Source organism: Ranitomeya variabilis, chromosome 3, assembly GCF_051348905.1.
Source record: "Ranitomeya variabilis isolate aRanVar5 chromosome 3, aRanVar5.hap1, whole genome shotgun sequence".
Classification (NCBI taxonomy): Eukaryota; Metazoa; Chordata; class Amphibia; order Anura; family Dendrobatidae; genus Ranitomeya; species Ranitomeya variabilis.
The window spans coordinates 593,325,903-593,340,544 of NC_135234.1; the positions used below are offsets into that span (position 1 = coordinate 593,325,903).

A 14,642-nucleotide genomic window follows, 5' to 3' on the forward strand; every position below is an offset into this window, starting at 1 on the left:
ACTATAGGTTCAATTAATAAAGTTTATAATTTTAAGGATAAAAAAATATGATAATATACTATCCTGGGTCTGCTTGTTACAGCACAGCAGTACAGATACATAATAAATAAGCCTTACTTTGATATACTGACCTGCACTGAGACATTTTGCTAATTCATAGTGTATTTAATATTGCTTTGCCGAGGTTAACAGTTTGGAAATATTTTCTCCTTTAAATTATTTCTGAGTCTTGTTGCTAGATTAAGCAAGAGCTCTAAATAAATAATTTTCTGTGCACCCTCATGCAGTTAATATTCCATCCTACAGTTTTGTATAGATCACTGATATTAATACACCTGCTACTATTTATACTAGATTCTCTTTCGTAGACATTATACAGAGAGCTAAGTGAATTAATAAAATATAACCACGTTTTCTTGTTTGTGAAAGTTCAAATAAATGACCATTAGCACAATGTACCCACAGTTCCAGTTTATTGAATACATTGCTGAGCTCCAGTTCTTCATGTGCACCTGCATTGTGGTTTATTTATCAGTTCTGTCTGTGAAGAACAAAACATAGAACATTACTGTGATTACTAATTTACCAACTGCAGTATACACCACAACATAAAAGTATAGTGTGTATTAAGGTCAAAAGGTAGAGAAGTTCTTTTTACTATATTTCTACAGTACTTTTTAGATTACATATCCTTATTTCATTTACTCCACATGCAATTAGTTTACAGCCACCTCCTAAAGCAGCATACATTTTTATATTCCAAGTAGAAAAGGTTAGTATCGGCACTTAAACCAAAAAACCATTCTACCTCGCACGCTAAGGTGCTCAACAAGGTTAATAAATAGGTCAATAGTACAATATAAAGAGAGAGAATGACTATGTGGCAATCACCCGTGTAAAAAAAACTTCAGTAGATTTTACTCCAAGCAAATAAAATTACAGTGAAACACTATAGAACATGGACAACAGCCATTTTGCACCAAATAGGTGCTTCTTCCTGGTTCCGAGTAGCTCCCAGGTAACACACCTGTTATATTCATCTAAAAGAGTGAAAAACGCCCTCCTTAGCATAAAAAGCATGAGTGATATAAAGGGAGTCTATTTTTTTTTTAAATTGCAACATTGCAGGGATGTACAGATGTAGCAAAGGTTGTCATAAGACCCCCTTCACATGTTCTGGTGATTTCTGTACTGGAAAAACCAATACTGTTGAGATTCGTGGTCAGTGCCCATGTGACATTCGTGTGTACGCATGCGACATCCGTATGTCATCCGTGTGTCTGTTTGCTGTCAGTGTGTTACAAATGGAATGAAATGCAGCATAGCAACTAAAGAATTTTATGTATTAAAGATGTTCAAAGACAGAGAAAGATAGCGATAGACAGCGATGATGATCATGATAGATGATAGATAAATTGAAATGTCAGTGTGATTTCTGCTCAGTGCTTTGCATACTGATTTTTCTGTACTTGTCTTTATTGTTTAAATAAATAAATATGAACATAGTGTGGAGTCCACTTTAATTTTCATAACGAGCTGAGGGAAAGCTGATAGCTGGGGGCTGATGGTAATGGGAACGGTCAAAAAAGTTTCACAGGCTATTAATATCAGCTCACAGCTGTTTGATTAGCCTTTATGGATTATTATATTGGTTACCCCAAAAAAATGAAAAATGATGCCGCGGTCCACCCTGTATTTACTATCCAGCAAAAGCAAAACAAGACAGCTGCAGGCTGACATTAATAGCCTAGGAAGGGGCCATGGATATTGGCCCTCTACCAGACTAAGAACATCAGCCCTCAGCTGACCCAGAAATGGCGCATCTATTAGATGCACCAGAATTGATGCTTAGACTCCACTCTTCCCTCTTGCCCTGGTGTGGTAACAAGTGTGGTAATAGTTGTGGGTTGATATGAGCTGTCATATGTTTGCTGACATCAAGCCCAGGGATTATTTATTATTATTATTATTATTATTATTATCATTATTTATCTATATAGCACCATTGATTCCATGGTGCTGTACATGAGAAGGGATTACATACAAATTACAGATATCACTTACAGTAAGCAAACTAACAATGACAGACAAATACAGAGGGGAGAGGACCCTGCCCTTGCAAGCTTACATTCTACAGGATGGTGGGAAAGGAAACAGTAGGTTGGGCAGTTGCAGCAGCTCCGGTGATGGTGAGGCGGTAGCTCTGATAGTGATGAGGAGGCAGCGGGATCTTTGCAGGCTGTAAGCTTTTTTGAAGAGATGGATTGCGTGAGGGAAGATATCGGGAAAGACATCTATAAGACACTCCCATTACTAACCCCATAGTCAAATTAAATGAAGACACAGAGTAAAGTCCTATTATTGAAATAAACACTGTCTGAGCCTCATTTATCCATTTATTCACCAAACATAAAAATAAAACAGCAAAATTATACTCACCTTTCTACAGATAATCCATTAGTGGCCATGTTCTTCGGTTTGGAGAGCGGTCACATCAGTGAGGCAACCGTTGACCACGCCAGCTGAGACACACTGAGCTGAACATGAGAATGCAGCTATGTATGATCAACGGTGACATCATTAAGTAACCTCCGATCACACGCAGAGGTTCTCACGCTCAGCTCAGTGTGTTACAGCTAGTGATGTGAACGTCACATCACTGATGTGACCGCTCACCAAATGATCCAGATCGTTGAGAGACATAGGCATTAATAGATTATCAGTGGAAAGGTGAGTATAACTTAGTTTTCTTTATTTTTGATGAATAAATGGGTAAAAGAGGGTCGGGGAATGTTTATTCCAAATAAAGGACTTTGTTTGTTTATTTCAATTAAAGGACTTTACTCTCTATGTGTCTTTATTCAATTTGATTATGGGGTTAGTAATGTCTTATAGAATCTCTCCATTATTAACCCCTGTGTTTGATGTCAGCAAGCATAAAACAGCTGACATCAACCCTACAACTATTACCTCAGTTACCACCGCACCAGGACAAGTGGGAATATTGGAAGCTAAGCACCAGAATTGGCACCTCTAATGGATGCACCATTTTGGGGCAGCTGAGGGGAGAGATTCTTAGTCTAGGTGGGAACCAATATCCATGGTTCTTTCCTAGGCAGTTAATATCAGCCCACAGCTGTCTGTTTATCTTTTGCTGTTTAGTAAATATAGAATGGACCCCACATCATTTTTTTGGGGTAACCCCTAAAAAAATCTGTAAAGGCTAAACAAACAGCTGTGATCTGATTTTAATTTCCCGGGAACCTTTATAGCTATTGGCGCCATACCAGAATATTAACATCAGCTCCAAGGTATCGACTTTCCATCTGCTGGTTATGGAAATGTTATTAATTTATTTAATATATGCTACACAGTGGGTAGTGACTACAAGTCTCATCAGCATCACCTGGTCTCGCTGATCGCAGGATGACCAGTCGATAATGATCAGTTTAATTCAGCACCTGGTGCTTGGGAACAACTATAAGGCCGGTGTCACACTCAGCGTAGGGAAATATGGTCCATATTTTACTGCCGTAATACGCAGTAATTTTCCCAAAACACTGTTCCGTATTCAATGCGAGGATGCGTTTTTTACGGACAAATGTATCCGTGTGTCATCCGTATGGTATCCGTATGGTTTCCGAATGGCGATTTTTTTGCACAGGCTTGCAAAATGGACAAATCATGGATCCATCGGCTAAAATATTCCTAAAAACATATATACAGTCTATATATATATATATATATATATATATATACAGTATATATATATGTCAGTGAGACACACACATATATATATATATATATATATATATATATATTATATATATTTAATTCAGCGCAAGATAGCATAAAAGCCGGTAATTCAATTGCCGGCTTTTGCTATCTCCTTCACAAACCCGAAGGGATATGAGACATGGTTTACATACAGTAAACCATCTCATATCCTTTTTTTTATTACATATTTCTCTTTACAAATGTAACAAGTGTCTGTGTGTAAAATTTTGAAGCTCTAGCTATTAAATTAAAGGGTTAAATCCTGGAAAAAATTGGCGTGGGCTCCCGCACAATTTTCTCCACCAGAGTGGGAAAGCCAGTGACTGAGGGCAGATATTAATAGCCTAGGGAGGTACCATGGTTATAGGACCCCCCTGGCTAAAAACATCTGCCCCCAGCCACCCCAGAAAAGGCACATCTGGAAGATGCGCCTATTCTGGCACTTAGCCTCTCTCTTCCCACTCCCGTGTAGCGGTGGGATATGGGGGTAATGAAGGGTTAATATCACCTTGCTATTGTAAGGTGACATTAAGCCAGGTTAATAATGGAGAGGCGTCAATTATGACACCTATCCATTATTAATCCAATAGTATGAAATGGTTAATAAAACACACACACATTATTAAAAAGTATTTTAATGAAATAAAGTCACAGGGTGTTGTTATATTTTATTATACTCTCAATCCACCTGATGACCCTTGTCATCTGAAATAAAGTTAAACAAAACAAACAACAATATTCCATACCTTCTGTCGATCAGTCATGTCCCACGCTGTAAATCCATCTGAAGGGGTTAAATCATTTTACACCCAGGAGCTCTGCTAATGCAATGCTATATTCTTGGTATTTTGATCACCTCGGACACTGACCTTACTACGCCTTTGTCTTTGCCCTTTATTTTACGACATGCTCTCTTGGTATCTGACAACGGATCATTTGACTACCCTGCCTCATGGTTTGTCACAAATAACTTAAGGCTGAGTCACACATAACAATATCGTTAACAATATCGTTGCAACGTCACGCTTTTGGTGACGTAAGCAACGATCCCGCTAACGATCTTGTTATGTGTGACAGCGACCAACGATCAGGCCCCTGCTGGGAGATCGTTGGTCGATGGGAATGATCAGGACCTTTTTTTGGTCGCTGATCACCCCCTGTCATCGCTGGATCAATTTGAAGAACTCTTGGATGCATTGGATCGTAAAAAAACTTGGAGAAAGGGAATTGCTTAAAGTGGGCGCCCTCATAGAAACTATTTTCACACCATTTTCAAGAATTGAATCCATAACTGAATCATCTCGCAAGATATTTAGACTGAGGAGAACAATTTCCGATATGGATTTAAAATAGGTGCTATAAGTAAGTACTAGAACAGGTTGTTCACAATATGTATTTTTAGCAATTTGTCCTGCTTTATTTGTAATATTATCACAGGTATGTGAGGTGTCAGATATGCTGCCTATAAGTTCTGATCTTTGTTTGTTACTAGCTATATTAAAAGCTCATTCGATAGCCCATTTCGGATATCTTCTATTGGTAAGACGTCTGCGAATAATAGATTTTTCCTGATTGAGAGCGGACTCTTCACTGCAATTTCTCCTTACTCTAATTGCCTCACCTACAGCGATAGATTGAAGGATGTGAGAGGGATGAAAGCTGTCTGCATGTAAAATGGTGTTGCCTGCGGTTTGTTTGCGATAATTGTGAGTTCTAATTGTTTCACGCGGAATCCCCGAGAGACTTAAATCTAAAAAATGAATGCATTCATGATTCCAGGTGTATGTAAGTTTTAGATTAAAGGGATTGTTGTTGATATAAAAACTAAATGCGTTTATGGAGAGAGAATCTCCTTCCCAAACTAACAACAGATCGTCTATAAACCTGGAATACCATTTTATGTAGTTGAAAAATGGGTTAACATCACTAAAAATATAATTTTCTTCCCACCATGACATAACTAAGTTAGCTACTGTGGGAGAAAATTTTGCCCCCATTGAAACTCCATTTGATTGTAAAAAAAAAAGCTGTGATCGAACAAAAAATAATGCATACTGCAATAATGCAGTATTGCAATAATGCAGCTTATAATTAAATATGAAAATGAGGAGCTATCTAACATCAAAACTGAATTGAATAAGGATCTTGTGTTACTAAAATCTACGATAACTAATCAAGAATTTGAAGAAGAATTTGAATTTGAAGATTTTCAAAAAGATTTGAGGTCCAAATTATATGCTTTATAACAATCAATCAATCAATCAATCAATCTATTATAACAATCAAGAAACGTAATTTCAATAGCGATGTTTTTGATTATAAAAACAACCCAAGTTTACGAGTGGGGCAGATGGGAGAAATATCCGGTAACGCCTAGATCAATTTAAAAAAAACGTAACCGCACATTTTCGGCCACACAATGAAACCACGTGACCTTTTCTTCTTCGGATCCTGAATCCTCAGATGCTTCCTTAGGTTCAATTAATCATGATGCAGATACTCATCAAGTGACACCTGTCTCAAAATCCAAAGTATGGTATTATCGCAAAACTAAACAAAACAATTATGGCTATTACAGAAAGGCTCAAAAAATTGCCTCACCTACGGGGATGGATTGAATGGTGTGAGAGGGATGAAAGTTGTCCGCATGTAAAATGGTGTTGCCTGCGGTTTGTTTGTGATAAGTGTGAGTTCTAATTGTTTCACGTGGAATCCCCGAGAGACTTAAATCTAAACAATTAATGCATTCATGATTCCAGGTGTATGTAAATTTTAGATTAAAGGGATTGTTGTTGATATAAAAACTAAATGCGTTTATGGAGAGAGAATCTCCTTCCCAAACTAACAACAGATCACCTATAAACCTGGAATACCATTTTATGTGGTTGAAAAATTGGTTATCAGCACTAAAAATATAATTTTCTTCCCACCATGACATAACTAAGTTAGCTACCGAGGGAGAAAACTTCGCCCCCATTGAAACTCCATTTGATTGTAGAAAAAAAAAACCTGTGATCGAACAAAAAATAAATATGGGAAAGTAAAAATGCAAGTACTGAAATAACGTATGATTGAAAATCATGAGACAAATTACTGTATTTACATAAATGAAACTGTACCGCATGAAACATTCCAAGAACATCCCGCGAATCCTTGAGATAACCAGGTACTCGTTGTGCTAGTGGCTGTAAAATAGTATCAAGCCACTCCCCCAAATGTTCACTATACGAGCCTATACCAGAAATTATAAGGCACATTGGAGGAGGAAAAACCTGTTTGTGTGTTTTGGGTAAGGCATGTAAAATTGGGATTTTGCGGTTATCTGTACAAATATATTCTGCCTGTTGTTTGGTGAAAAATCCCCAACTAACACCATTATTCACAATGCATTTGATAAGTGATGAAAATGTCAAAGTTGGATCAGATTTCAGAAGAGTATATATATTGCTTTCAGATAACATCATGAATAGCCTTGAAATAATCAGATCTGTTTAACACAACCACTGAGCCACCTTTGTCTGACATTCTGATAACAATATCAGGGTTATTTCTGATTTTTCAAGATATTCACATTCTGACCTAGACAAATTAAATTCAACAAATATTTGACTTCAATGTAAGATTACGAATTTCTTTTTCTACAATTTCTTGAAAACGGTCCAAGCTTCAGTCCTATTATGGACTGGATAGAAAAAAGGATTTTTTGTTTTAAATAAGGAAACATTGTTAGTTTGTTCCATTATGTCAGAATCTATGTCTAAATCCATAAGAGACATTAGTCCATTTTGTTCCAAAAAATTTTTACCAGCAAACTCATTGGTGAGGGGAAGGTAAGCTAGGAGCTTGGGCTTTCCCATTTTCCTCAAAAATGGGAAATGTTCCTTAACAGTTATGTCCCATACAAATTTGTTGATGTCCTTTAATGTTGAAAAAATATCAAGTCCAGTATTAGTGGGAGCAAAATTGAGACCTCGGGTTAGAAGTTTTATTTCCACGTCAGAAAATGCCAAGGAAGAAAGATTAACAACATCTAATGAGGTGTCCTGTTTTAACTTCATAGACGATTCTGGAAAATCGAGGGAGTGCTTGTGGTGTTTTCTCCCACTCCTCCTGATGCGTTTTTTTGAGCCTTTCTTTAATAGCCATAATTGTTTTGTTTAGTTTTACGATAATACCATACTTTGGATTTTGAGCCAGGTGTCACTTGATGAGTATCTGCATCATGATTAAATGAACCTAAGGAAGCATCTGAGGATTCAGGATCCGAAGAAGAAAAGGTCACGTGGTTTCGATGTGTGGCCGAAAACGTGCGGTTACGTTTTTTTTAAATTGATCTAGGCGTTACCGGATATTTCTCCCATCTGCCCCACTCGTAAACTTGGTTGTTTTTATAATCAAAAACATCGCTATTGAAATTACGTTTCTTGTTATAATAGATTGATTGATTGATTGTTATAAAGCATATAATTTGGACCTCAAATCTTTTTGAAAATCTTCAAATTCAAATTCTTCTTCAAATTCTTGATTAGTTATCGTAGATTTTAGTAACACAAGATCCTTATTCAATTCAGTTTTGATGTTAGATAGCTCCTCATTTTCATATTTAATTATAAGTTGCATTATTGCAATACTGCATTATTGCAGTATGCATTATTTTTTGTTCGATCACAGCTTTTTTTTACAATCAAATGGAGTTTCAATGGGGGCAAAATTTTCTCCCTCAGTAGCTAACTTAGTTATGTCATGGTGGGAAGAAAATTATATTTTTAGTGATGTTAACCCATTTTTCAATGAAAAATATACACGGCACTCAAGGTTCTTGTGTGGTGCTCAAGTCGGGTTTCCAGCCCCTCAATCCAATACTCAAAAATACTTGGCACTCAGAAGAATGTTTTGCAAGTTGATTATTCCATTTATTTGTACATCCAGTTTAAAAATGAACGTTTTCGGTCCATACATCAGACCTTCATCAGAAATGTCTTTTTTAACAAACTGAAATACAGGTAGATAATACAAAACAATGAATGTCAATCTACAATGAGACATAATATACATGGTGTACAATATAAAGGACAATGGAATTGTTGTGATATTGTTATCAGACCATATCCATCATGTGACAGACCGAGTGCATGCAACCTAGGCGGCTGGAGAAGATCCGGGTTAGTGGTCCGTGAGTGGTCAGAGCTTTCAATTATTGAGAGCTGGATGACAGGAGATAAACATGATCGTATAGCTGTACGTGCAAATAAGGAAAAGAAACACCGGCATACTTAGTGGAGGGTTGTGGCTTATGGCGGTAAGTCCCGGCAGTGGACTAACATAGTGGTGAAGGTCCATGTTATCACAAAAGGATACTAGGTGAAACATCAATCCGGGTACTGGTACGACGTGCCGTGCTCTACAGTATGCTAGTGATAGCCTATAAAGCAAGTGTGATAACAAATAAACGATTAGCATTGGTGATGGTGTCTATGCTATAAGAGGCATGAGTCATGATATAAATACTATGAATCCTGTACGTGACACGCTTAGGGACTAAGTGGGTGGTCTATGGCACATAGAGGCAAACAGCAAAGAGATATCAAGCAAGTGAAAATGCAGGATAAAGGCGATGGAAATAAAGAATATATATCTTTTCTGGAGCCAAGTGGTGGTCCCGCTTGTGATATGAATGGTGTAATTGCTACATCGTAATTTGCAACAGTGTGAGGGAATTATGAGAACAAGAAACATGTTACCTGGTAGGTATAACGTGGAAGGGTATATACAGGCCTAGAAAGGCCAGAGCTGGGTGGCCCGGGAAAAGGCAGGGAGGCTAACAGCCTAGAATATATGAGGGAAAAATTTATGATATCCCCACAATCAAAACACTGCCGCTCCACAGATTCAATTGAAGGAGTAATTACCGGGTTAATGGACACTGTCCGGATAGGTGCTGCTGTGAAAGAGCGCCGGTCCACTGCTACAAATGGCGCTGGAGGAAGGGATGGAAGGAAAACAAACCTAAATGTCACATGCCAGTATAGGTAAAGGGCATAACCCCTAGTTGGTCCGTTGTTACCTTGAAACGCCAGCTCCGTGGCGTGAGAACTGAGGATCCCGGGTACCGCTGTGTACTGGCGGTACTTCCGGGTATAAAAGCCCCTTGTGATTGGGTCATGTGACCCACCGCGTCATGTGACCGCGGTGCATCTCAATGCGCCTGCGCGCTTACGATACTGGGAGAAAGCAGCGGTGACTGCAGGGGATATGTAGATGGACTGTAGCGCATGCGTTGGGGCCAGGAGCCGGTTACTGCAGGGGGTATATGCCGGACTATTGTGTATGTGTTGTGACAAAGGAATGTGCATGGTGATTGCCAAGGCAATCTGAGCCGTACAGGGAGAGGCAAAGAAAACAAGCATGGAGAAAATAGATGAGCTAAGATGAAGCAGAACAGATAAGACAGTACCGCCTGCATAGTGCCAAGTCCCTATGGGTGCTTATATACTCTACCATCTATGGTGCCATATGTGACTGCCCGTGCCAAGTGTATGCCGTGATACTATCGATTCTAGGGAAACAAGAAGACATGATAGGATTAGACAAACTGATTAAAATAAATATATACATACATTGCCATAATAGGAATTACATACATGTTCTATACATGAATAACTACAAAAATGCTGCTACTTCAAATTCCCTGTTAAGTCCCTTGGGCTCTAGGGTCTGTAAGGTGAAAATCCAGAATGCTTCCCTTCTTTTAAGTGTTTTTATGCGATTCTGGCCTCTTCTCTGGGGATCTATCTGCTCTAAAACCTGAAAACAGAGTTGGGAGATGTTATGGTTTTTTTCATTGAAATGGTGGGGTAGTGGTAAATGCGTTTTTTTGCACCGGATGGTAGATTTGTGCTGGGATACTCTGTCCCGGATGGCTTGCGTGGTTTCCCCCACATACGCCAGGCCACAAGGGCATTTGATGACATAAATGACGTATGTGGATTCACAGGTAAAAAAACCTTTGATGGGCAGGGCTTTACCCGTTTGAGGGTGGAAGACTGCGGGACCTTTTTGAACATTGCTACATTGTAGGCAATTGAGGCATGGGAAGGTGCCCTTTCTTTGTGTTTGGAGGAACGTCTGTCTAGCCATAGTTGTCTCTGACCCTATATCAGCTTTGATCAATCTGTCTTTTAAGTTCTTCGCACGTCTAAAACATGAGAGAAATGGGGATTTAAACTCAGGGATAGATGGATAGCTCTTGGATAGGATGTTCCAATGCCTCCTAATGGTGGATTGGACCAAGCCTGAGAAGGGGTGAAAGGTTGTAACCAAAGGAATTCTTTTTGTAACAAGATTGGGCCTCCTCTGTGATGTATTAGATCTGGCCTGGGAAAGTATCCCCCGTGGGTAGCCCCTGTTTGAAAACTTTTGCTCCATTTCCATTAATCTAGTTTCTTTTATACTATCATCGGAGACAATTCGTTCTACCCTCTGAAATTGGGATTTGGGGATGGCTTTTTTGGTTGAGGGAGGGTGACAGCTGCTGAAATGAAGTAAGCCATTACGGTCTGTGGGTTTTGTGTACAGGTCAATGGCAAGAGAGCCATCCCTCTCTTTATAGATCATGGTGTCCAGGAAGCTGATACGCTTGGTATCCTGTTGTATGGTAAATTTTAATTCTGGCCATATGTTGTTTATATGGTTGTCAAATGCCACAAGTGACTCCATCGGTCCCTCCCATATGCAAAAAATGTCGTCAATGTATCTCCGCCAGATTTTACAGTGACTGGTGAACAGAGGGTGGGAAAACACGAAGTCCATTTCGAAGGCTGCCATATAGGCCACTGCGAAAGGAGGCGCCACGTTAGAGCCCATGGCTGTGCCCTGTTGTTGGACATAGAAGGAGTCCTGGAACATGAAATAATTCTCCTTTAGGACAAGCTCCAAAAGGTCGGCACAAAAATTACGTATTTTGATATCTACTCCGGCTTCACTTAGAAGCCTGTCTGTGGCCTGTAGTCCCTTCTCATGGGTTATGGACGTGTATAGGCTATTCACGTCCCAGGTAATCAAAAGGCATGTTTGGGATAAAGGGCCCATGGATTTGATGGTGTTGATGAAATCATTAGTATCAAGTAGGAAGGACCGCGTGGTCTTAATTAATGGTGTAAGAATCTTATCTAACACAATGGCCAGTGGTGACAGGACTGAGTCTGTCAGAGACACAATAGGTCGACCTGGTGGTTTGGTCAATCTCTTGTGTATCTTGGGTAAGATATAGAAAATGGGAGTGATAGGATCTGTTTTGGTAAGAAAATCCCTCATTTTACTATCGATAGTGCCTGCTTGTAGGTGTACCTCCAGTACTTGTTTAATTTTCTTTTCTATACGGTTTAGGGGATTGTAAGGTATCTTTTTGTACACCGCCTGATCACTGAGCTGTCTAAACACTTCCTCTAGGTAATCTGATTTGTCCATGATGACGGTGGCTCCACCTTTATCCGCTGGTTTTAAGATGAGTGATTTGTCCGATGCTAGCAGTTCAATGGAGAGTTTCTCCGACTGTGTTAGGTTAGTCTGAAAATGGAATTTTCCTTGCTCCACTTCTCGATAGAAGCGGTGAATATCCCTTTCGACCAAAGAGACAAACGTTTCTACTGGAGGACTGTTCCTTGGAGGCATATATGTGCTAGGTGATCTTAATCCCAATTCTTGAAGCACAAGTAAGGGGGAATGGTCCTGAAGAGGGAGTTCTCGTGCTGGTGGTTGTTCAGAGAAATGGACTCGTAACCTGATGTTGCGATAGAACCTCTGTAGGTCCATGCTCAATTCAAAAGAGTTGAATCTGTACATCGGGCAAAACGATAGGCCCTTTTGGAGTAAGGATAGTTGGTGTATATCCAGGTTCCTGGAAGAGATATTAATCACCAATGGTAAGTCCTTACCTGAGACCTGGTTGTCATCTGGTTTGTGGAGCCCCCGGCGGCATTGGCCCCCCCGCCTCGTTTTCCTTTTGGGCGGATTCGACCGTTCCCTAAAAAAGAATGAGATGTAGAGGAATATGACGTGCCAGACCGACTGTCGGTGGAGCCTGAGGAACTTTGGGAACTGCGTCGTCGGTTGAATTGGCGTGTGCCACGCCATTGGTAAACGCGGTTCTGGAGGTAATCCTCCGTATCCCTCAAAAATTTCGACCTCTTCTTCTTCTCCAATTCCACCCTGTGTGTGCGTAAGAGATCTTGGTTCTTTGCCTTGAGTTCCAGGAACTCCTCCTGGGACATGGTGCTGGTCAATTGACTCTCGATGGCCGTTACTTGGGACTTGACCGATTCCAGGTTTTTCTGTAGAAAGGATAAAGTCAATGTCATTATGTCTGCAGAGCATTTGTTCAGTATATGCTCAAACTTTGTACAATAATCCTTATCGTCCTTAAAGAAAGTTGGCTGTAACGAAACCCTCAGACCCCTTGGGATTCGTTGGACTCGAAGGTACTCCGCTAGAGTTATGATATGCAGCTCCAAATTGATGGCTCTTCTGGACTCACGTTCCAAATCCCGGTTTTTAATCTCCTGGGTAGGAGTTTGCAAAAAGTCGCTAGGTGCGGTAACTTTAGCCAGAATCTCCGCCGCTTCTGCTGCGTTGAACGAAAAAGTCTCGCTGGACATTATCCAGGGTGCACGTGTAGGGATACTGTAGACAATGAAAAATATACACGGCACTCAAGGTTCTTGTGTGGTGCTCAAGTCGGGTTTCCAGCCCCTCAATCCAATACTCAAAAATACTTGGCACTCAGAAGAATGTTTTGCAAGTTGATTATTCCATTTATTTGTACATCCAGTTTAAAAATGAACGTTTTCGGTCCATACATCAGACCTTCATCAGAAATGTCTTTTTTAACAAACTGAAATACAGGTAGATAATACAAAACAATGAATGTCAATCTACAATGAGACATAATATACATGGTGTACAATATAAAGGACAATGGAATTGTTGTGATATTGTTATCAGACCATATCCATCATGTGACAGACCGAGTGCATGCAACCTAGGCGGCTGGAGAAGATCCGGGTTAGTGGTCCGTGAGTGGTCAGAGCTTTCAATTATTGAGAGCTGGATGACAGGAGATAAACATGATCGTATAGCTGTACGTGCAAATAAGGAAAAGAAACACCGGCATACTTAGTGGAGGGTTGTGGCTTATGGCGGTAAGTCCCGGCAGTGGACTAACATAGTGGTGAAGGTCCATGTTATCACAAAAGGATACTAGGTGAAACATCAATCCGGGTACTGGTACGACGTGCCGTGCTCTACAGTATGCTAGTGATAGCCTATAAAGCAAGTGTGATAACAAATAAACGATTAGCATTGGTGATGGTGTCTATGCTATAAGAGGCATGAGTCATGATATAAATACTATGAATCCTGTACGTGACACGCTTAGGGACTAAGTGGGTGGTCTATGGCACATAGAGGCAAACAGCAAAGAGATATCAAGCAAGTGAAAATGCAGGATAAAGGCGATGGAAATAAAGAATATATATCTTTTCTGGAGCCAAGTGGTGGTCCCGCTTGTGATATGAATGGTGTAATTGCTACATCGTAATTTGCAACAGTGTGAGGGAATTATGAGAACAAGAAACATGTTACCTGGTAGGTATAACGTGGAAGGGTATATACAGGCCTAGAAAGGCCAGAGCTGGGTGGCCCGGGAAAAGGCAGGGAGGCTAACAGCCTAGAATATATGAGGGAAAAATTTATGATATCCCCACAATCAAAACACTGCCGCTCCACAGATTCAATTGAAGGAGTAATTACCGGGTTAATGGACACTGTCCGGATAGGTGCTGCTGTGAAAGAGCGCCGGTCCACTGCTA

General features: G+C 39.9%; 1 long non-coding RNA gene across 1 annotated transcript; it reads right to left on the minus strand.

Annotated features, from left to right (window-relative positions):
• Window positions 1–8,569: 8,569 nt before the first annotated feature.
• LOC143818417 (uncharacterized) lies at window positions 8,570–12,758 on the minus strand. The gene is made up of 4 exons (XR_013224528.1): window positions 12,711–12,758; window positions 10,276–10,333; window positions 9,136–9,199; window positions 8,570–9,013 (listed from the first exon to the last, which is right to left on the minus strand). It is a non-coding gene; the product is annotated as an uncharacterized LOC143818417 (long non-coding RNA).
• Between the last annotated feature and the right edge of the window lie 1,884 nt (window positions 12,759–14,642).